Source organism: Mauremys reevesii, linkage group 10 (assembly GCF_016161935.1).
Source record: "Mauremys reevesii isolate NIE-2019 linkage group 10, ASM1616193v1, whole genome shotgun sequence".
Lineage (NCBI taxonomy): Eukaryota > Metazoa > Chordata > Testudines > Geoemydidae > Mauremys > Mauremys reevesii.
In genome coordinates, this window is record NC_052632.1 from 10494763 (window position 1) to 10516384 (window position 21622).

A 21622-nucleotide genomic window follows, 5' to 3' on the forward strand; every position below is an offset into this window, starting at 1 on the left:
ATTTAGCTGTCTAGCAGTCTTAAAATCACTGTTTAGGCTAGACACAGGCAGAAGAGCAACTAATATGGCAAAGGCCTTTTTGTCCTGTTGCTTTGATGATAACACTTCAATATGTACTTTAGAGAGCAACTCTCTCTAGTATCCCTTGATCGCCTGGAAGAAAGGGTGTGGTACAGGGAGTCTCTTATATGCTTGGCAGTTCATTATGAGAGGTGTTTTTTTTTAATGGAGAAGGTTTTAGGAAAAGTTGTAGATTTTTAATTGCAAGCTTTGGGGCAAAAGTTCATTGGGTTGCAGGAGGGAAAAAAGCTTTCATTTTAGTTAGGGTGACTTTTTTCAGTGAGAGGGGATTGTAAACATTTTCCCTGTGGCAATTTTTGGAAAAAAAATATGATTTTGCCCACCATGAATTATATCACAACCGGAGATTAATGTGACTTCATTGAGAGATGTATTAGGCCCAGAATGGAGAAGTATGAAGACAGAACAAAAGGAGGAGAATACTGTGGCCGATGGAGATTCCAGATGGACATTCCTAGAGAGGACAAATACTCAACAGTAGCACAAGCTTCTTTATATTGCTCTGCCAATGTGACTTAGTCTTTCTAGGTCAAGGGTATCTTTAAGAGTTAGATCTGGGGTGGGTTTTCATCACTACTATCCATGCCTTGGTCTTTCTGCTGTTTACTGCCAGTTTTAATAGTGGGTTTTCATGGGGTATATTCCTGTCCCCTAGAAATCAATGTAGCCATCAGAGAGTAATACATTTTACCCTTTTTGAAATGGACTGGATTCAAGCAGGTGACTAAGTACAGAAAAGCTTATAGCCCATTGCCTGTCCCCTAGTCCCTAGCAGAATGTGCTTCTTTTTCTGAAGTTTTCCATGAAGTGCCAGCTACTCTTTAAGACTAAACAATAACTTAATATTAGCTCAGAATGCAGCACGGTGATGAAATCTGTAGCATACTCCCTTTTCACAACACACACACAAAATAAAAAAAAAATACAGACCTCAGCTAGTTATAAATGACATAGGAAATGAAAATCCCCAGCCACAGAGAGAGAAAGCAGACAGTGATAAGCAATCATTAAAGTGCTATCCTTTTCTACAGTATAATATTCAACTCCAGCAGAACAGGTGGAGCCCGTACTAGAGCAAAAACTCTCAAACAAAAAAAGAATGGGGTTGATATTCTAAAATGGGTTTCCGACCTTTTAAATTAGACCTTTAGTTGTTTTCCTCTTTTTTAAAAACTGAGTTTTGATTTGAGATTTTTATGTTCATTTAGGCCCTGACTCTTCAAAGAACTTAACTGAATATGCATATGCCATGCTGCAAATTGAGCATGTGCTTAAGTCCTTTGCTGAGACAGAGCCTGAGAGTGGAACTTAGTTTAGGACATAGGAGGTTAATCTGAAGCTTTTAAGCAAAGACAGTGTCTATACAAACCCCTGTGAAGATAAAACCAGATGAGTTTTGCACCTCTCTACAGTGTGTTGTTATTCCTGAGTGCAGACGAGGTGCCAGCTTTAATCCTGGTGTATCAATATACTTACACCAAGGATTAAATTGATTGGAAAACTCCTCTTTATTTGACTATCAGTAGAAGCTCCTCAATAGAAAGTTGTTTGTTTATTTCTTTGTACTTCCTAGGGCTCCAGTCAGGGCCTCCTTGTGTTAGGTACTGTACAAACACAGAGGAAGATATGGTCCCAGCCTCGAAGGCCTTCAAAATCTAAGTAGAAAAAAACAAACTAAGGGATGCTGGGGATGGAGGAGTGGTGGTGGTAAGAGAGGATACATCAGACAAAGATAGGGTGACCAGATGTCCCGATTTTATAGAAACAGTCCCGATTTTTGAGTCTTTTTCTTATATAGGCTCCTATTACCCCCCACCCCGGTCCCGATTTTTCACATTTGCTGTCTGGTCACCCTAGACAAAGAAGACACAACTGTATGGAATGCAGTAAGATTCCTAACAGGACTTGAAGCAGTGACAGGTATAGATACCCAATGATGTGATGAAAGCTTTACAAGGATAAAGGGGGCTGGCTATCAAAAATGTCACCCAGCCATGATGGCATTTGTGAAGCGGAGAGAGAGAGAGAGAAATGTAAATACCACCTTTACCTCATGGAGTTACTGTTTCATTTGAAAAAGTTATCAAAATATTGCCTACCAATCTTCACAGAGTTAGGCTGATCACTAAATTTGAGATCAGGAAGGGATTTGGAGGCTTGTTTCCCCCCTTCCTCTGAACATTTATATAGGGATCACATGTTAGGGTCCCACACTATCAGTTTCCTGTGGTTTGAGGATGCCAGCCTATGCAAACCTCAGAGCTTTATATCTTTGTCTTTTTCTACTGCAGTAAGGCAACAGACAGACTTCATCAGCAAATGGAGGGGCAACCCATCCATCACCATCAGCAGAGGAATGAAGAAGAACGAGCTGGCAAGGAGCAAAATAACCTCAAATTTGAGCAAAGAGGATGTCAGGGAGTATAACTGCAAAAGACTGGTTTTCTCTTGGTGATGAGAGAGGAGCTACTCAGGGTGACTGTCACAGCAGGTAGGAGCTGCACCTTTTCTGCAAACAAACACTGGCGTCAATAAGTGCCTTTTAATGTGCACTGAGTCTTTGTGTAGGAAAAGGATGTGCAGTTGGCAAGTACAGAGCTGTAAGGGGATAGTTTGAACATGCTGATAAAACGTCTAGCTTTACTCCAGACTTGACTTTATCATTTACCAAGGGATATTGTTAGTGTGAAGATGATAGCCACCCTCTGACAAGAGACAGACAGTGAAATGTATATGAACAAAACATCCATTGTGGAGAATTCTATCCTGTATGGGTGGTGACTTTTGTATCCAGAATCACACAACATTACAGAGAGAGATAAAGCACGGGGAGGGGGAAATACGCGCACTCAGTTGACCGGGTTCCAGAAACAAAGGCAGGCGTCCTCCATGTTAAAGTCTAAACATGTACAATCTTGTGTGTTTGTGTCCCCTGTCAGATGTGAGATGTGGACATAGGACAAGGTGAGTACTTTGGAAAATGAGGTTAGCTGGCTCACTAGTGCCAGATGGTATGCTCGGCCTGGCAACAAGAAAAAGCTATAAGTGGAAAGAATGACTTTCCATCACAGGTCAGAAGTATGGTGACTGTTGAAACTGGAGCTGGGCACGTACCACACGCATTTCCCCATGAGCATTTGTTGAAATTAACACCCCTCCCCAAATTTTCACTTTTCTTGGAACTTTGAGTGATGGAGTTTTACTCAAGGAAGTGCAGCCTTGAGGATTGAGAATTTTAGACTCAGATCCATGATGACTCATTTCGGAAGTGGTGTGGTTTATATTATTGTTTATTGTTCCTTTAGATTTAAGTAACAATGAAAAATATCCACACAAAAAGCCCCAATGATGAATTAGGAATACAATCACTTCACTCAGCAGCCAAGAATAATCATTTACATATAATGGACACAGGTAGATACAGTACAGGTACCACATTTTCAAAATCCTCCATTAGATCCATGTCATGGAGGCTATTCAGTGAGTTAGACAAGGATCTGATGACAGCCTTCACAGCTTGGACCATGCATGCCCACACAATTGCTTTATGTCAGTGACCGGTGATTTCAGACAATTACTGACCAGAAAATACAAAGCACTTGGTATATTTCATGGGACACTGGTTGATGCAGCAGAGTTTCCCCAATCCCTCGTCAGAGCTCTAGCACGGTGATAATTAAATAGTCTTGACAACAGTCTGACTGCATCCTTCAAAACTCAGACTTGTACAGTCACAAGGAATTATTTTGTGTGGATGTGACAAAATGTAATTTAAACTGTGCAACTAGCCAATACTTAGAACAACAGATTTCCCCCCCACTAAGAATAATGCCACGTACAAGTCTTGATGCCATAGACAAGCCTTACTTGGCCTAGAGAGAAGAAAAAAGGAGTTCAAAATTTCTAAAGTTCCATATTCCTGCTTATCTGCTGCTACTTTTTAAAAGTGATTCAAATCACCAGTGTCTTCTTCCAGCACTCTTTCTGATTGCGGTCTTAATCTGAATCCTGTTGAAGTCAAAGGGAGGCTTTCCATTGGTTTCAATGGGAATTGGGTGAGGCTCATCCAATCAGGGATCACAAACATTTTATTCTGACTTCTGTGCTGAATCGCAGCTAACCAACACAACTCAAAATTCCAAAGACCAAGTCTCATGAAAGATGTATTGAGTAATTTTACTTAAATTATAAACTCTTTGGGGCAGGAACCATATTTTTGGTTCTGTGTTTGTACGGTGCCTAGGACAATGGGCCCTCGATCCAGGACTGGAGCCCTTAGGTGCTACCACAAGACAAATAATAATAACAATAATAATGTTTATTAAGGACTAATTTCAAGGAAATTGGGATCTAAGCATAGATTTTCTACAATTAGAAAAAAGCGGTTAAATTCCTTTAATAAATTGTTGACTTTGAATTTGGCTCAGCTCTAGACAAAATCTCATATTGAGTTCAATTGCCAAGCCTATTCATGTGATGGTTGTGCTTATAATGTAGACAGCTGTCTATTTGGAAGTAGCTTGAGACTCACAAATCATTTCACATAGGCCACCAAATAGGCAAATCAGATATTAACACATTTTGTTCTGAACAGATGTAGGTCAAATTTGGCCTACTGGTACAAGTACATTACCAATCTCTTGATCCAGTCATTCTCCTATGCCCTCCTATTTATAGCTTTTGAATTTGTACAAAGTGTATGTGGTCTCCCTTATTGCCAGCAATAGCACAGGAATTCTGCGACTTTGAAAATGTCCAGCTAGTGAGGATCTATTAGAAAGTGGAATAGTCTCCCAAGGGAAGTGATGGAAGACTTATTGCTTGAGTCTTTTATAACCACACTGGACAAAACATACCCTAGGGAAACATCTTGCACTGGTGGGGGAATGAACTACTGTAAATGACCTACCAGGTCTTTTCCATTGCTAATTTGTATTGTTCAATGATAAGAAAATATTGGCTTAAAGAGCCAAAAGAAAGTAGAGCTTTCTATGGACAAGAGATGAAATTCATGACAATCCCTCATTTTTTCTCATGAAAAAGGCTGTCTCTAACCTAAACCTAGCAGGCTAAATCCGAAGGTCTGGTTTGTCAGCAAATAATAATGCATGGGGTGCATCCTTTTTCCTTATGAAAACAGCATAAATCTGAAATTCTCCACCGCTGGAAAGAAATTTAATATTTAAAGGTAATTTGACCTGTACATGTGTGTGCCATGAATCTTTTATGTGACCTACAGCAAATGTATTTATATAGTATTATTCTGAGGATACTTATTTCTTATTCATTTCTGGGATATTATTTTTTCTTTCTTTGACTAATGTACATTTGCTCTTCTCATTTCCCTATTCAGCCAGAGCCAAGTTATCCCTTATATTTATCCTTTTCCCCCAATTCTGGTAACTAAGATTGGAGACATTTGGACACTATGTGGCTAATATTATGCTGGAATTGAATTCGTTATGATTCTAAAAGTTATGTCCATCTTGCTTTTGTAAACATTCCCCTCCTATTATTTTTTTAAGTTGGCTTTACAAAGATACTTGGCATAGAGGTGAAAATAGAGGGGTGAAAAGAACTCTTCCTACTATTTCACACTAAACCTGTGCTCATTTCTAGCAAGGAACCTTTGGGAAGGTCCTAAAGTCTTGTGTCACCCATTATCTGTGATCATCTCTCCATGTGGTAGGTGGATGACATAGGCTGAAATTAATTCCTGGGCCTTGGAGTATGTACCTCTTAAGTCCTACTTAAACACTATTTTCAGGGATTAAATGCATTTTATCAGTGCACAGGTTTTGTACTGGCCCTCTAAACACGAGTGAGTTTCACTCATTAGAGGATAGAAGCCTGCAACTTATATATAGCTTTGGAAGTTGCTAGTAAAATTATGGGCTAGGGAGCTGTGGTTTTGGGAGAGCTGGTCAAAAAATTTCAGAGGAACATTTTTTCTGTGAGGAAAAAATGCTGTTCCATCTAAATAAAAACTTTCTGCAGAAATGTGTTGATTTTGATAAAATTTCATTCTAAAAAAATGAAGAAAAGCATTTTGATTAAAAAAACCTATTTATCGGAATGGAACATTTGGGTTTTTCATATCAAAACAAGTTCTCATTTTGAAATGTATTTTGTTTTATTTTATAATTATTATAAAGTACAATAAAATATACAATTTTCAAAAGTCAAAATTGGAATGCAATGTTTTGATTTCAACCTGAAATTATCCCCCCCATTTAATTTTGTGAGAAATTAAAGTTCTTTGTTTTTTGTTTCAATTCAAAGCAAGAACACCATTGAAAATGTCAGAATTCCCCATCAAATGGAAACTCTGAGTTTCAACCAGCTCTAGTTTTGGTTGGTGAATGTTCTAGGTTCTAGCCCCACAAACAAGAGAATTTGATACATTTGATTAACATTCCCCTGTCCCACCCCCCATTATTTTCTATTTTCACACACTTCTGTGCAGAGGCTATAAGCAGGAAACACTGGAAATCCCACAAGACTGTTCTTATGGAATGTCCCGCCAAATTTTTTAAGCTCAACATTTTTGCAGTTTGGATGTGCTTTAGAGCAGTGTTTTCCAAACTTGGGATGACACTTTAGTACGGAAAGCCCCTGGCGGGCCGGGCCAGTTTGTTTACCTGCTCTGTCCGCAGGTCCGGCCGATCGCAGCTCCCACTGGCTGCGGTTCGCTGCTCCAGGCCCTTGGGAGCTGTGGGAAGCAGTGCGGGCTGAGGGACGTACTGACCGCCACTTCCCACAGCTCCCATTGGCTGGCAGCGGCGAACCGTGGCCAGTGGGAGCCGCGATCGGCTGAACCTGTGGATGCGGCAGGTAAACAAACCGGTCTGGCCCATCAGGGGCTTTCTGTACACAAGCGGCATCCCAAGTTTGGGAAACACTGCTTTAGAGAACAATCTGTAATTTTGAGTGCTTTTCAGTACCCGTTCTGACCTCTCAATTTACCGAACTTTACCTGCTGCTTAAAAAATAAAATCTACAGATGGGACCAAGCTGCAAAATTCAGATGAAAATTTCCAATGTCCCAAAATTCAGATGTTGTCCAGCTATGGGGATTAGGTTCAGCCTGGGGACAGCTGCAAAATTTGAAACTGGATTAAGATTCCAACTCTGATACTCAAAGGTTCAGATGCTTAGATCTGGTGTTTTGATTCAGATCCATCTCTGTTTATAGAACAACCGCTCACCCCCAAAATCATAGCTATCATAATCCATCCTGGATTCACACCTGTCTAAGGGCTGGTCCACACTAAGAAGCGGGGTCGAACTAGGGTAAGCAAATTCAGCTACGTGAATAGCGTAGCTGAATTCGAAGTACCCTAGTTCAAACTACTCACCCGTCCAGACGCCGCGGAATCGAAGTCCGCGGCTCCAAGGTCGACTCCGCCACCGCCGTTTGCAGTGGTGGAGTACCGGAGTTGACCGCGGTGCTTCCGGAGTTCGAACTATCGCGTCCACATTAGACGCGATAGTTCGAACTCCGAGAAGTCGAACTCACCGCGTCGACCCAGCTGGTAAGTGTAGACTAGCCTTAAGTGTAAAAAGGAAAAAACAATGTAAAAAAAAAAATCTGTTCTCCGCTATTGAAGTTTTGGGGACCAAAAATACAGGAACAATAAAATGAAAGAAGTTTAAAAATTGAGGGCCAGATCTTCAGTTTCCCTTGAGTTTAGTGAGCTACACTGACTTACACCAGAAGTGGATCTGACCACTAATTCCTTTTAGTTTTTGGTTGATCATTTACTTTTGTGACATTGGACAAATAGCGAAATTGGTCATTTACACTGTCCTTCGGAATGTCTTTCGTTCATTTATGATATTCATTCAGTAACTCTGTGCTGTTGCGTCTGGGTTCTCAACACTTGACAAGAAATATTGAAGTTTAGGCTTGGGGAAAGAGGATTTTTTTCATAGGTTATTATTAGAATTAGTATTATTTTTTTATTTCATCAAATCCTTTTATTTAATGCATGACACAGGTTTTGGCCTACGTCACTTGGCAGGCTTCTCCAAATGGAGCACTGGAAGAGTCACAACAAAGGAATTCAAATCTACGAATTGTCTGTATTGCTTGACACATTTTTGTTGGGAAAGCCAGGCTGGTTCAGACATAGTGTAATTATACCAGACTGTTTGCCCTTTCCTGACTTTCCCATTGACCTTCATACTTCAGTGAGTCTTAATTTTTCAGCTTAGGGAGAGAGAGCCTGTTGCTTCAGGATGTTGCTTCAAGCCCCTAGCAATGTTAAACCCAGTGTTAAGATCTCTCGCTTAATGTTACAGCTCAAACATGAACACTGAAGCACTAGAAAAATATTTTTAAAAGAACAATAGAAAATAATAATTAAGCCTTATAAATCCACAGTTCTAAATTGTACAAAAGGCTGAGGAGCCAGATACAACAGCATTTTAGAACATAAGAACGGCCATACTGGGTCAGACCAAAGGTCCATCCAGCCCAGTATCCTGTCTACCGATAGTGGCCAATGCCAGGTGCCCCAGAGGGAGTGAACCTAAACAGGTAATGATCAAGTGATCTCTCTCCTGCCATCTCTCCTCTCTCTGACAAACAGAGGCTAGGGACACCATTCCTTACCCATCCAGGCTAATAGACATTAATGGACCCTGTTATAGTTCTAGACTCCACAACCTCCTCAGGCAAGGAGTTCCACCGGTTGACTGTGCGCTGCGTGAAGAAGAACTTCCTTTTATTTGTTTTAAACCATTTTAACTGTGTGTATGTGTGCATTTGGCTTCTCTGTCTTTGTGGGTTTGGGTGTGGGTATGGGAAAGTAACTCTAACCAGTGCCAGCCCTGGGGTAAAAGTACAGAGGGGCTGTGATGGAGTGTATAAACCCCACACCACAAGAAGGGGTTAAACAGAAACTTTTCACCCATGTAACCCTGCCCCATTGCACCTGCAAACCATGGCAGTCTTGGAGGAGGAGCCTTAAAAAAGGAGAAGCTCAGCACAGAAGGGCCCAGCCTGGGAGGTGGACAGAGCTCTCGCCCTCAGCTCCTAGAGAAAAGCCCAGCAGAGAACCTTAGATGGCCTGTGAGCCTAGAACACTATGACAGTCAGTGGGAAGATCCAGGTAAAATATACAGCAGCTCCTTATCTCTGTTAATTTCATTTATTTTCCTTTTCTATCTTGAGGACTAAGACTAGGGGCTGGGTCCCAGAGCAGACTCCTGCTGAGAATATGAGCCACCTGAAGAGAAGATGGATGCATTGTAGAAAGTAGCCCAGGGAAGAAGCAAGAGATCTGACCAGGCAGACTTTAAGCACTTGCCCCAGGGGTCCCTGGGCTGGAAACCAGGGGAGAGGGAGGGATTGGGTTCCCCTATATCTTTCAGCAGTCAACTATCCAGAATACCCCAGATGCAAGGGGAGCAGAAAGATTATTGGGTCTGGGACTATTTTGTGACTATCTTGGGTCACTCAGCCAGAGAGCCAAGTCTCAAGCCAAAGGGGACCACTAGTGCTGTACCGATTGGTGAGCCACCTTGATGCAAGGGCTCAAATAGCAATATTCAGATCTTCATTCTGGACACCCTAAAGTTACGGGGTGTTTGAATCCAGGATTTGTGACTGTTCTGTCGTATGTCTGGGTGTTTGGATGTTTGAGGCTGTGGTTGTGTGTGAGAGGGAGTTGGGGTGAAAATGGCAGATCAAATTTGTTTCATTCCTCTATTCTTTCCTCTACTGCTCCTTTGTTTCCATGGTTGAGCATGAGAGCTGGGTGAACTTAGAAAGATTTTATTGTGAGAAGTTCCCAGATATTCAAATTGTGAAGCTCATCTGGGAGAAATGTATTGTGACTACAAAGGTGGTCTGGAAATCTCACAAGAACAAGGGTCTCTCTTGCACTTTGTCAGTTGCATTCCTGGCTGGGAACTAAGAAATGCAGAAGCACATGAGAATGGAAAAAATGTTCATAATATAACTTTTCTAAAAGTCCAAAAGGGCTTGGCTTGATTTCAAGCCAATGGGTCACAGTAAGGTGGTGTTTGAACCAATTTGATCATCCTGTCTGAGAAGGCAGATAGGTTAGAGAACTGTTTTTTCACTGGAGAGCCCATAGAATTTTGATCTGAGATCATGCAAGGTAGAGTCTTGCCATGGACAGAATGGGGTGGGTTTCCCTGTCTCTCTATCTTGATTTCATTTTCAACCATGTGTATGCCACAGTCTCCTAGACTCATTCATATAGTATGAAGAGAAAAACCATCAGCAGAAGGCAGGAACCTAAAGCATATGCTGCATTTTATAGTGTAGTGCAGGGGTCGGCAACCTTGGCCACGCGGCTCGCCAGGGTAAGCACCCTGGCAGGCCAGGCTGGTTTGTTTACCTGCCGCGTCCGCAGGTTCGGCCGATTGCGGCTCCCACTGGCTGCGGTTTGCCGTCCCAGGCCACTGAGGATGGTGGGAAGCAGCGTGGGCTGAGGGATGTGCTGGCCGCCGTTTCCCGCCACTCCCATTGGCCTGGGACGGTGATCTGCAGCCAGTAGGAGCCATGATTGGCTGAACCTGCAGACATGGCAGGTAAACAAACTGGCCCGGCCCACTCGGCTGTGTGCCAAAGGTTGCTGAGCCCTGGTGTAGTGGTTACAGTTTGGGTCTCAATTTGTGGAATTACCGCAAGTCCTAAGTAAGGCGCAGCACATAAGCATGCTAACTCAGGTGCAGAGTGGTCCCCGATTGCCCACTTACATCTGAAGAAAAGTAAACTTTGTTAACCTGGTACAGATGACACCCTCCTCCGTTCTGACTCAGTTGTTCTGGTTGATGATTTGAGGGAGCAGAGCCCAGGCTCCTCCCACTCCCTGCCCACCCACCAGTGTGGGAGCGGAATATCAGTCTTGTGAAGGCTGCCTTTACTAGTACTCTGCAAGTGACCTATGCAGAGGTTTAATGGAGCAACTTCAAACATCCCCCTTCTCTGTGTGGGTTCACAGGGAAACGTCATGGTTGACAGGTGCTACAATGAGGAGTTCTGCATAGATAGATAGATAGTAAGAAACCAATAACATCTGGCAGGTGGCAGATCTGTGGAGAGAACATAAATTGAGATCTTAAGGAGCCTCCATCCCTGCCATTTTAGGACTTGGTTTTTGCTTCCCTCTGCAGAGAAGATGCTCACTTGAGTAAAACTGACCTCTAAAAGTGTAAACTATTACTGTTAAAGACTGAAGCCAAAACAAGAACTTTACTAAACACAGAGTGAATCAGAAATCAGTGGCAGTAACTGAGCCAAGAGAGCATTTGACAAAAGTGTGGCAAAGCCTTTGTAAACCTATCAAAACTTCTTGCATGGCCAGTCACGTTGGAAGCTGCAACCTTCTGTTGCTCTCTCTCCCTACTCCCTTTCTCAGGATATGTCTACACTGCAATTAGACACTCGTAGCTGGCCTGTGACAGCTGACCCAGGCTTGTGGGAGTTGGTCTAAAGGGTTGTTTAATTGTGGTGTAGACATTCAGCTCTGGGATTCTCCCATGTACCCCAGGTTCCAACCAGAACCTAGATTTCTACACCACATTTAAACATCCCCTTATCCCGAGCCTCACAAGCCCAAGACAGCTGGCATGGGCCAGCTGCAGGATTTAATTGCAGTCTAGACACCCTGAGTCTCCTATATTCTAAATGTTAGCACATCAGCATGTGTGTTCAACCAGGCCAACTCTAGAAACCCCCTCTTACAGTCACCTTGGATGTGCTCCTATGAAGGAGACAAAATAAATGCATACAAAGTAGATGCTTCCATCCTTGAATATGGAATTAATAATAACAACAAACCCCAAGAGTGCTGGACGTATGTGTATCTCTTCCCAAATTGATTGAAGCATCCGTTGGTAAGTTCCACCTACCAGCTAGCAGCATTAACTTTAAAGTACAGTGGTACTTTGTGTCTATCAGACTAAACAGCTCTTTGTGACTTGCCATTTAACCAGTTACTGTGACTCTGGTTCTGTTACAGATACTGGAGTGAAATGGTCTGTTTGCCTTTAGTTCTCTGGAGTGCTGTATCAGAAGAGGAGAGCATATTCTCCTTTTCCTCCCCCTCCTATGTTGCAGCTCCTGTGATCTGTAAGAGACAGAAATGTGGCTGCCACATGATGTGCATGGCAGACAACAATAAAGAAGCTCAGCATGATACTAAACCTTTCACCACCTGCTACCTTAAAAAAGGAAGATGCCGTGTCTAGGCAGATTGATACTTGTGGTCTTAGGCCTCCGTGGTATCCAGGATAAACTTTCAAGGGAACTCCCAGAACCAAATTTGCATCCAGGAGTGCAGGACATGCACTTTGCAACCTACACTTCTCGGGTGGTGGGGTGATTGGATGGGTGGTTCTCCCTGGAGAAGAGTAGGTAGCAGCAGATCTTCCCTTGAGGTTCTACAATGCAAGACCAGCTTTATTTTTTGTCTCCCTAGTAGGACAGAGGCTGTCAGGGAGAGGTGCTGAATCAGCAGCCCCTCTGAGTTCCCCCCTTCCCAACCTGACATGATTTTGAAGGTCCCTGATATAGCAGAGGTTGTGGGTGATTTTCTCCACTGGTATCACTTTTGTTTCTGAGCACCCAGTGACTCTGTGGGAACCCATGCAAAGGGGCATGTACCTGTCAAACCCAGTCATTGCCTTGAATATTCAGACATGAGGAAATCTGGCATGTACCAATGCCTGTAAACCCATGAGTAGTGCTTCTGGCACAAATATATAGATAACTATTGCTCAAACCTTTTCATACCAAACTGGTAAGGATTCACGAGGCTCTAGCTAAAAGTCTCATGAGAACATGATTTCAAATGACATGTGCTAGTACTTCCTTCTTCATCCCAAACCAAGATGTGCAGGGCAGCTCACACACACAAATTCCTCAAAACAAAACAAAACAAACAAAAAAACCCCCACAACTTTTAAATTGTTTAAATGTTTAAAAATAAACATTGATGGAGCCTCAGTTGTGGCTGTGCTCAGGTTCTGGAAGGCCAGAGTCAGTTCTCAGTCTTCCCTGACATAGCTAACTTATTTTTTAATCCACTTTGCCTTTAGACAACCTATCAAGGTACCATGAAACACCTAGAGGACAGTGGAGACTTTAAAGTTGTTTAGTAGCAGGTCCCATTAAGGTGGGGGAAAGGGGTGGAAGGGGAAGTATGCAAATACTTTGCTTATTCTGTTTTGCTAATCTTTCCTCAGTCAGCCTGGTTTTAAAACATAAGAAGAAGCCCTGATCTCACTATGCTTAGGCTCTCTTGGAGTTTGAAACTGTAATGAAAGTATTTTAACTCAGCAGTAACTGGATTAGAGTAATGCAAGCACCCTGTCACCTTTGGGACCTTCTGTTCCTATCTAGACCTAAGTAATTGTGTATGGAAATTGTTTGAAACTGATGGCTGTGCAAGATCAGAAGCTAATGTAGACAATCTCAGACGGGAACTTGGCAAAGTAATGTGGAGTTGGCATTGAAAATAACTGATATGAAAGGGAAGTGCTCATAGCTTCAGAGGTAGAGCTTCTTCGGCTCAACAACAGGGAGATTGGTAGAGCGCCACTAGCATCTTTCACCCAAACTGAGGGAACTTAATATTTTGTCTAGAAAACAAGCCGATCAGTTTCCCCCCCTCACACACACACACCTTCCTTCAGAACTAGTCCAGTTTGCTGTGCAAGTCCACCTTCATTATTCCACAGGTTTATTAATACGCTTTTTTTGGAAGCAAAATAATGCTAACCTTGGGCCAGATCCTCAACTGCTGTAAATAGGTGTCCTTTTGCCTGAAAGCTGGGGATTTGGCCTCTTTATTCTCTCTCAATAGCCTGCACACTTTTATACCCTTTTGGTTTGCTTATTTGTCTATTTTGATTAGCCACTGAAGTTTCTCTGCTAAGAATAAGGCTCGCTACATAGCAATCTGACAGTCAAACACTCCTGATATATTTGGTATCTTGCCGTTTTCCTTTCCCCCTCTCTCTTTCTCTGTCTCTCATTCTCTTTTATCCCGTGGAAGCTAAAACTTTATTATAAAACTGAAGATAAGTATATCAGTTTGCTTGGATTCTGGCACAACAGAACACAAGCAATGAGAAGATAAGGGAATTTGGTTGAATACAAGAAGTAGCATGGAACCTAAACCAAATGACATCAGATAAGACTTCCACTGAGTTTCTATTAAAACTGTAATAAATAAGGAACACAAAAAATTCTTTTGTGTGTGTGTGTGTGTGTGTTATTGTCTCCAAGTTCTTCAGAGGTACAGCTGCTAGGACTGTTCTTCTATTCACATTTGGAACCAATAAGCTCAGGTCAACTAATGTTAAAGGTTTGGCAGATCCAGATTAGTGACTGAAAGACTCAATAAAGTTTTATTTAGTTATTTATTTATACACTTTATTTAGGATCTCATAAGACAATCCATTAGCCTGCAGAGGGGCGTAGCAGTACTATTAACAGCCGTCTGTTGATCATAACCCTGTAGCTGTAGCTACAGTTAGGGTCCAAAAACAGGACAGTGGCTGGTTGGGAGGTAGGGATGGGAACGGAACTAAATTAAGTATATATTTAATATGTTGGATCTCAGCATTATTTGGGTTTGGATGAATATGCCAGTCTTCTGTGCCAGATCCCCTGTTGGTGGTAATGAACATACCTCCACTGATTTGATCCAACTGCTGAATGCATGGCTTGGTCCTTTCTCCAGTTGTTTTTAACAATCCCTCCTACCCAGGCAGAGACAGTGGTTGGCTTTCCCTTCACCAAATGAGAGGAGAGAGAGAGAATGGCCCGGTACACCCAACAAGGGGGTGAAATACGGCAAGAAGGTAGCAAAATTCAGAACCCAAATGCCTCAGAATGTGGCACGTCTCTAATCTGGATGTAATGGTATTTTGAATATCGGGGCTCATGTACATTTTGGGGAAACCAAACATAGGGCTTAAATCCCACAGCATTTATGGGGCTGGGCATAAGTCTTTTTATAAAAGTGAAAGTGGTTGGGGTAGACCTGTAAAATGTAAGTTACTCTTTTTGTTTCCACAAATGAACTAAATCTGATTGTGCATTATTATTTTTATTATGCAGTACTGTCGTTTTTGGATGATATGTACACATTGGGTAGGACTGACTGAGCTGTCCCAACAGACTTTGTGCATTCAGGTAGCTTTGTGAAGGATGCAGTTCTTCATTTGAGACAGAATTTACTAAACTTCTTGGATGGATTGAGCATGTTGTTCTCACCTCTTGGCAAAGCATCACTTTTTTACATTGACCGAGAGAAAGATCAACAAAATCCACTTGTAATAAATGTGCACCCAGAGACAACGTCTGGGGCGGGGGGAGGGGATGACGGGACATGCAGGGTCACTCTCCCCTCCCCCGATTTGCTGCTTTGCTTGTACTGAGCATGCTCACATGGACTGAACATGCTCAGTAACTGTGCTGAAGTCAGCTGCCCTCACTCTGTCCACACCCCCACTATTGGCACCGGTCGTCTGTGCACACCTGGTGTATGAAAAGCAGGTAATTGGCAGTCAGACCACAAAGCCTGCACACACAATGCTCATTTGTATGAGGAAATGGTGGGATTTGAGCTTTCTTTTGTGCAGATGCAACTTCAGAGATTGTGGGCGAGATCCTCTTGCATAAATATAGGCCACCTTTCTTCCCCAACAATGCAAGTGTGGGAGGGAGTGGAGTGATGGGTCATTGGTGGCCCCGCCTTCGTTTATACCTATATAGGCTTGCTACTTTCACAAAGCCCTGTGGGAGAGGACGGAGGGTGCTACCCCTGGGCTAGGCGGCAATGGGGGTGGGTCGTGTGCTGCTCCCAGGGGGTGGGATGCCCTGGGGGGTTTTAACAGTAAGCCCACCTCATATTCACCCCACAGTGTCAGCTCTGCAGCTCCTGTTCAGTGTCTCTGGCTGTGTACAGCTCCCTGCACTGGTGCATGGGGTCTCAGTGTTGCTCAAGTGTGTCCCAGCTGCCCCTCCATCATGATGACAGGGGAGCAGGGGAGCCAAATTTGAGTGAGTGGCGCAATGACCCCATGCACCATTCTGTAACAGTGCTCACTCCGAGTTAGCCCCAGTGCCACCCACCCCACATCAGGAAGGCCAGGAGTGGGAAGCTGAGCCCAGCTAGACCCGTGGAACAGAACCTTCAGGAGCTGCTGCTGCAGGGTTATTTGTTTTACCATTAGGCTCCATTAGGAAAGGGATCGATAATAAGACAGAAAATATCAAAATGCCACTCTGTAAATCCATGGTACACCCACGCCTTGAATATCAGCTGCACTTCTGGTCACTCCATCTCACAAAAGATATATTAGACTTGGAAAGTGTACAGAGAAGGCCAAGAAAAATGATTAAGGATATGGAATACCTCCCATATGAGGAGAGATTAAAAAGACTGGCATGGTTCAGTTTAGAAAAGAGATGACTAAAGGGGGGATATGGTAGAGATCCATAAAATCATGAATGGTGTGGAGAAAGTGAATAAGGAAGTGTTATTTACCCCTTCACATGATATAAGAACCAGGGGTCACCCAATGAAATTAGTAGACAGCAGGTTAAAAACTAACATTCACACAATGCACTGTCAATCTACAGTACTTGTTGCCAGGAGATGCTGTGAAGGCCAAAAGTGTAACTCGGTTCAGGAACTAAATAAATTCGTGGAGACTAGGTCCACCAATGGTTATTAGCCAAGATGATCAGGGATGCAACCCAATGCTCTGGGTGCCCGTAAACCTCTGACTGCCAGAAGCTGGGATTGGATGTCAGGGGATGGATCACTCGATAAATTGCCCTGTTCTGTTCATTCCCTCTGAATCATCTGGCACTGGCCACCGTCAGAAGACAGGATACTGGCCTAGATGGACCATTGGTCTGATGCAGTATGTCTGTTCTTATATCATTTTGTATTTTTGTTTTGTTTTGTTTTAATTTGCCACAGGGCTGTACGAATGCATGACTGTCAAGTGAAAATTTGTGTTGTATACCTCCGCTTCTCAATTGCATAATATGCTTGAAAAGGCCAACTGAAGGCTACTGGGGGTGTGGTCACTATCCTCTATTAGCTCTGCTATTGATTGGTTGCAGGTTAGAGCAGCTTCTAAGCAGCCCTACTGTGTGCCTGCTGAAACAGCTCCCCAGGGGATGGTTTGTTAGTTTAGGACTACCAGGGTACAACCCTCCAACTATGCTTGTTCTTGACATGTGCACTGTGGCAGGGGGCAGGAGTAGGTTGCATAAAGCCAGATATGACAGTTTTACACTACCTGGGGATTTCCCTACAAAACGGAAATCCCCAGCTGGTTGTGTGGGGGGTTTTTGTTTGTTTGTTTTGTGGGTTTTGTGTGTGCACACATGCGTACGTAAAGCCAATAGAACAGAGGCCAAGAATCTGGCCATGAATTGCAAAACTTGGCTCCCAATATAAACAATAGGCTTCAAATTTAGATTGCACTGGATCTGATCATTTCCAGTATTCCAAGTCTCAGGTATGCTTTACGTCACAGCATAGGACTATAAAGATCTTTCCTCTTAGCGTATGCACCACATGCCTCAGGAGGCACGTGACCAGGATTCATCACCGAATTTGGTCCGCCGGTTGGCTCATTAGCTTCCCCGTCTTAGGCCGGTTACCAAGGGGGAGTGTGATGTGAACGCTGATCCAGGCCCCCCGCTATAAAGAAAATAAAACATATCCTGATTCGTGACATCGTTTTCTGGAGAGAGATGGGGGAATTCAGGCTGCTCTTAACAGCTCGTACTATATACCCTCTTTTCATTTCCCGTCAGTCTGGGCACCCGATTAGAAATGGGGGTGGGGAAGAAAGCTTAGTTTGGCCTTGAAAACATTGATTTTGGGAGGGGATTGTTTTGTAGAAAGTGTATCTGAAAAGGGGAGCACCGTAGCCATTGTTCAAATCCTCCAGCACTTCAGTGGTTAATTCCGCCTCGCTAGGCTGTCTCCCTGCTTTGGCCCTGCTGACTTTGAGTGCAAGGCAAAATAAATGTTCTGGCCCTGGAAAGGGGACAATGGTTTGAGAGGAGACGAATCCCTTCCGGGCCTTGAGTGTAGTTTGCGGCCTTAGGTGAAATGAGTTTAGTAGTGTCTGCTCAGTCTCCAGTGGACAATAGCCTGTGTCATAAAATAACTTCATGCATAATATGGCATATTTGTCAGCCTCTGCTTCAGAGAAGCTCAGGTTAGAGCTCTTTATATCCATCTTGGGACAATCCCCAGTAAGAAAGATCACAGTGTTTGGCTAGCAGATATCTAGACTATTACATTTTATTCCACCTTTCATTCGTGTGGGATGTGTATGTCTATCTATCTACTATCTATCATCTATCTAGAGTTTTAAGCATCTAAAACTTTTCTACAGTGTAAAATAAGTGAAAATGATCAGCATCCATCAGGCACTTTAACAATTTAATTAAAGGGAAGTTAAAATAAGTATGAGTGGGTCTAAATAAACGGTGTCCATAGATCAGGGGTCAGCAACCTTTCAGATGTGGTGAGGTGAGTCTTCATTTATTCACTCTAATTTGAGGTTTCACGTGACAGTCATACATTTTAATGTTTTCAGAAGGTCTCTTTCTATAAGTCTATAATATATAACTAAATTATTGTTGTATGTAAAGTAAATAAGCTTTTTTAAATGTTTAAGAAGCTTCATTTAAAATTAAATTAAAATGCAGATCCCCTCAGACCAGTGACCAGGACCCGGGCAGTGTGAGTGCCGCTGAAAATTAGCTTGCGTGCCGCCTTCGCCATGCGTGCCATAGGTTGCTTACCCCTGCCATAGATAGATACTATTTCCACTCCACTCTTTAAGTGTTCATTTCTTAGACAAAATCACATTCATAAGAAAGTTGACTCAATTGTAAAAATTAGATCTACATGTGTGGGGGAGGGGGAAAAAGTGTCCCTTTTACGTTTCTGATAATAAGAACCCTTTCCCATATGTTATCACATACAACAAGGTATTCTACCACTGCCAGCTCAGTTTAGGGTGTGTGCACACAGACACACTCCAGATCAGTTTATGATGTGTGTGCATACACACATACACACACCAGCACACACAATATTGAGAGAGAGAGAGAGGGTCACACCCTCAGAATTCAGGTGGCCTCAAACTGCCATATAATCCAGCCTCAATTAAACTTTCCAAGGTCAGTGGTCTTCTACCAGGTCAGACATAAATAAGTCAGGTGAGAGTCCCAAGGCACAGAAAAGCCATATTTATTCTTTATCCACAGTTCATAGCTATCAAATGAAGCCTAACGCAGAGAAAGCAAGAGAGAGAGGTTCTCAAAAGCTACTGCACTCCTAAGTACAACCTTTGGTTTTAATAAAAATATAGCACATGAATAATGCAAGACCCAGTAAAACAAGGGGAAGAATTTTTTAGGAACACTATGCTGGAGGACAAATGTCTAAAGATGAGAATATGTCATCTGATCGGCTTTCGCACATTTTCCTTTGCAAAAAGAGGCACTTCTAATTTTTTTTAAATCAAAGTTTGTTTGCAGATGAATCTATGTCACAGAGTTTGGACCCAGATTCCAACGCAGACTTCCCCAGAATTTAGCTAGACAGATTCCGTGCTCTGGTTCAGTCCATTATGAAAACGGGGCTGTACTGCATCATCTATTGAGGTCTGTGTATTACAGATCTAATTCTCCCTTGATTCAGGGAAGTTCAGAATGAGTGTGCCAGTTTGGCATATCCTTAAATAAGCAAGTTTTATGCTTAAATCAGTGTTTCTCAAACTGGGGCTGCCACTTGTGTAGGGAAAGCCCCTGGCGGGCCGGGCCGGTTGGTTTACCTGCTCCATCCACAGGTCTGTCCGATCACAGCTCCCACTGGCCGCGGTTCACTGCTCCAGGCCAATGGGAGCTGCTGGAAGCGGCGCGGCTGAGGGACTTACTGGCGGCCACTTCCCACAGCTCCCATTGGCCTGGAGCAGTGAACCGTGGCCAGTGGGAGCCACGATCGGCCGAATCTGCGGACGTGGCAGGTAAACAAACCGGCCCAGCCCGCCATGGGCTTTCCCTACACAAGCGGCATCCCAAGTTTGGAAAACACTGCTCTAAGCTTATTGTCCAAACCAGAGTGATCAACGCCAAGATTAATACATGGGTTTTGAAGACCCAACACCCAGTAAGCTTTAATGGACTTTGCCCTACCATGCTGCATCAGATTTTAAAAGCTGGATTTTGTCTTGACAAGTTGAATTTGACCTGCCTATATTTTTTCCCCCTCAAAAAGCAGTTATGCCATTTAGATGAAAATTCAAAAATAAAATCACCTTTCGAACAAGGGCATTTTTGAAAATGACAGTGACTGTAAGTGTAGTAATGGCAGAGTTACTCAATTCAGTGACAATAGGCAAACATATTTTGCAGCGGAAAATATTGTATTTGACAAAATATTCATAAATGTATCCCTTTGCCATTCGGGGCTCACTCCAGAAATCTAGACACAGGGTCTAGTATTTCCATTGTTTTTAAGCATTAGACCTTTAAAGATTTGCAAGTGAAATCCAGAGGTTTTGTTCAGTTCTGAGCAGAATGACAATAAACCTTCATCATCCCAACAATGGGTCAGAAAGCCTCAGCTGGAGTAAACTGGAGTTGTTCCGTTGACTTCAGTGGAGTTAAACCAATTTATATCTGCTGAGAAACTGGATTAATAAGTATGGAAGCCCTGTGAGGAAATTATTATTCTAATTTTTGTTTGTTTCTTTTCAAGTAATCTTTTTGTGCATTACAATTTATATAGATAGCAGTATAATATGTATGACAAAGTACATGCATTTATCTTCTAATAATTTTCAGCTACTTCCAGCCTCTCATCAGAAACTTTTCAAAGAACAATATTTTGTCAAGTTTACTGCTGGATGAATAGTAACAAAAACTGATTTACAATATTTTGGTGAATAAAAGTCTAATTTGTTCTGTATGATGGGGTCATATGATTAGTTATTCAGTGATTATTGGTAGTAGTCCAACTACCAATGTGTATTTGCAAATATAGCTGTGAATCATAAAAGTTTCACAAATTTTAGTATGAATGATGAAAATTATTTTCAAAAATTGTTATTAATCTTTTATTGATCTCCAGTTGGAAAACTTTTGGTCTTCCAATCAAGGGATGGAAAAAAACAACAGGTGATATAGGTGATCAGTTATACACCATGAATGACTACTATTGAAGAGTCAAAATGAACAGTTTGCAAGCAATGAAAAAATAATTGAAAAAAATATTAAGCCAACATGAATAACAAATAACACTTGTCAAAATCAGGATTTGTTCATGGAGAAATTGCTTACGAAAAAATAAGGCTGCATTTATAATTATCAGTCTAGATACTGCGTTAGTGATCCAGACTCTTATCATTCTAAGATGTTATTGGACAGGACTTAATGGAAAAGCATCAGGTTGATAAAAATATCAGCTCTCAGTTTCTATGTTTTCACTTTAGAAGCCTTTTGGAAGTT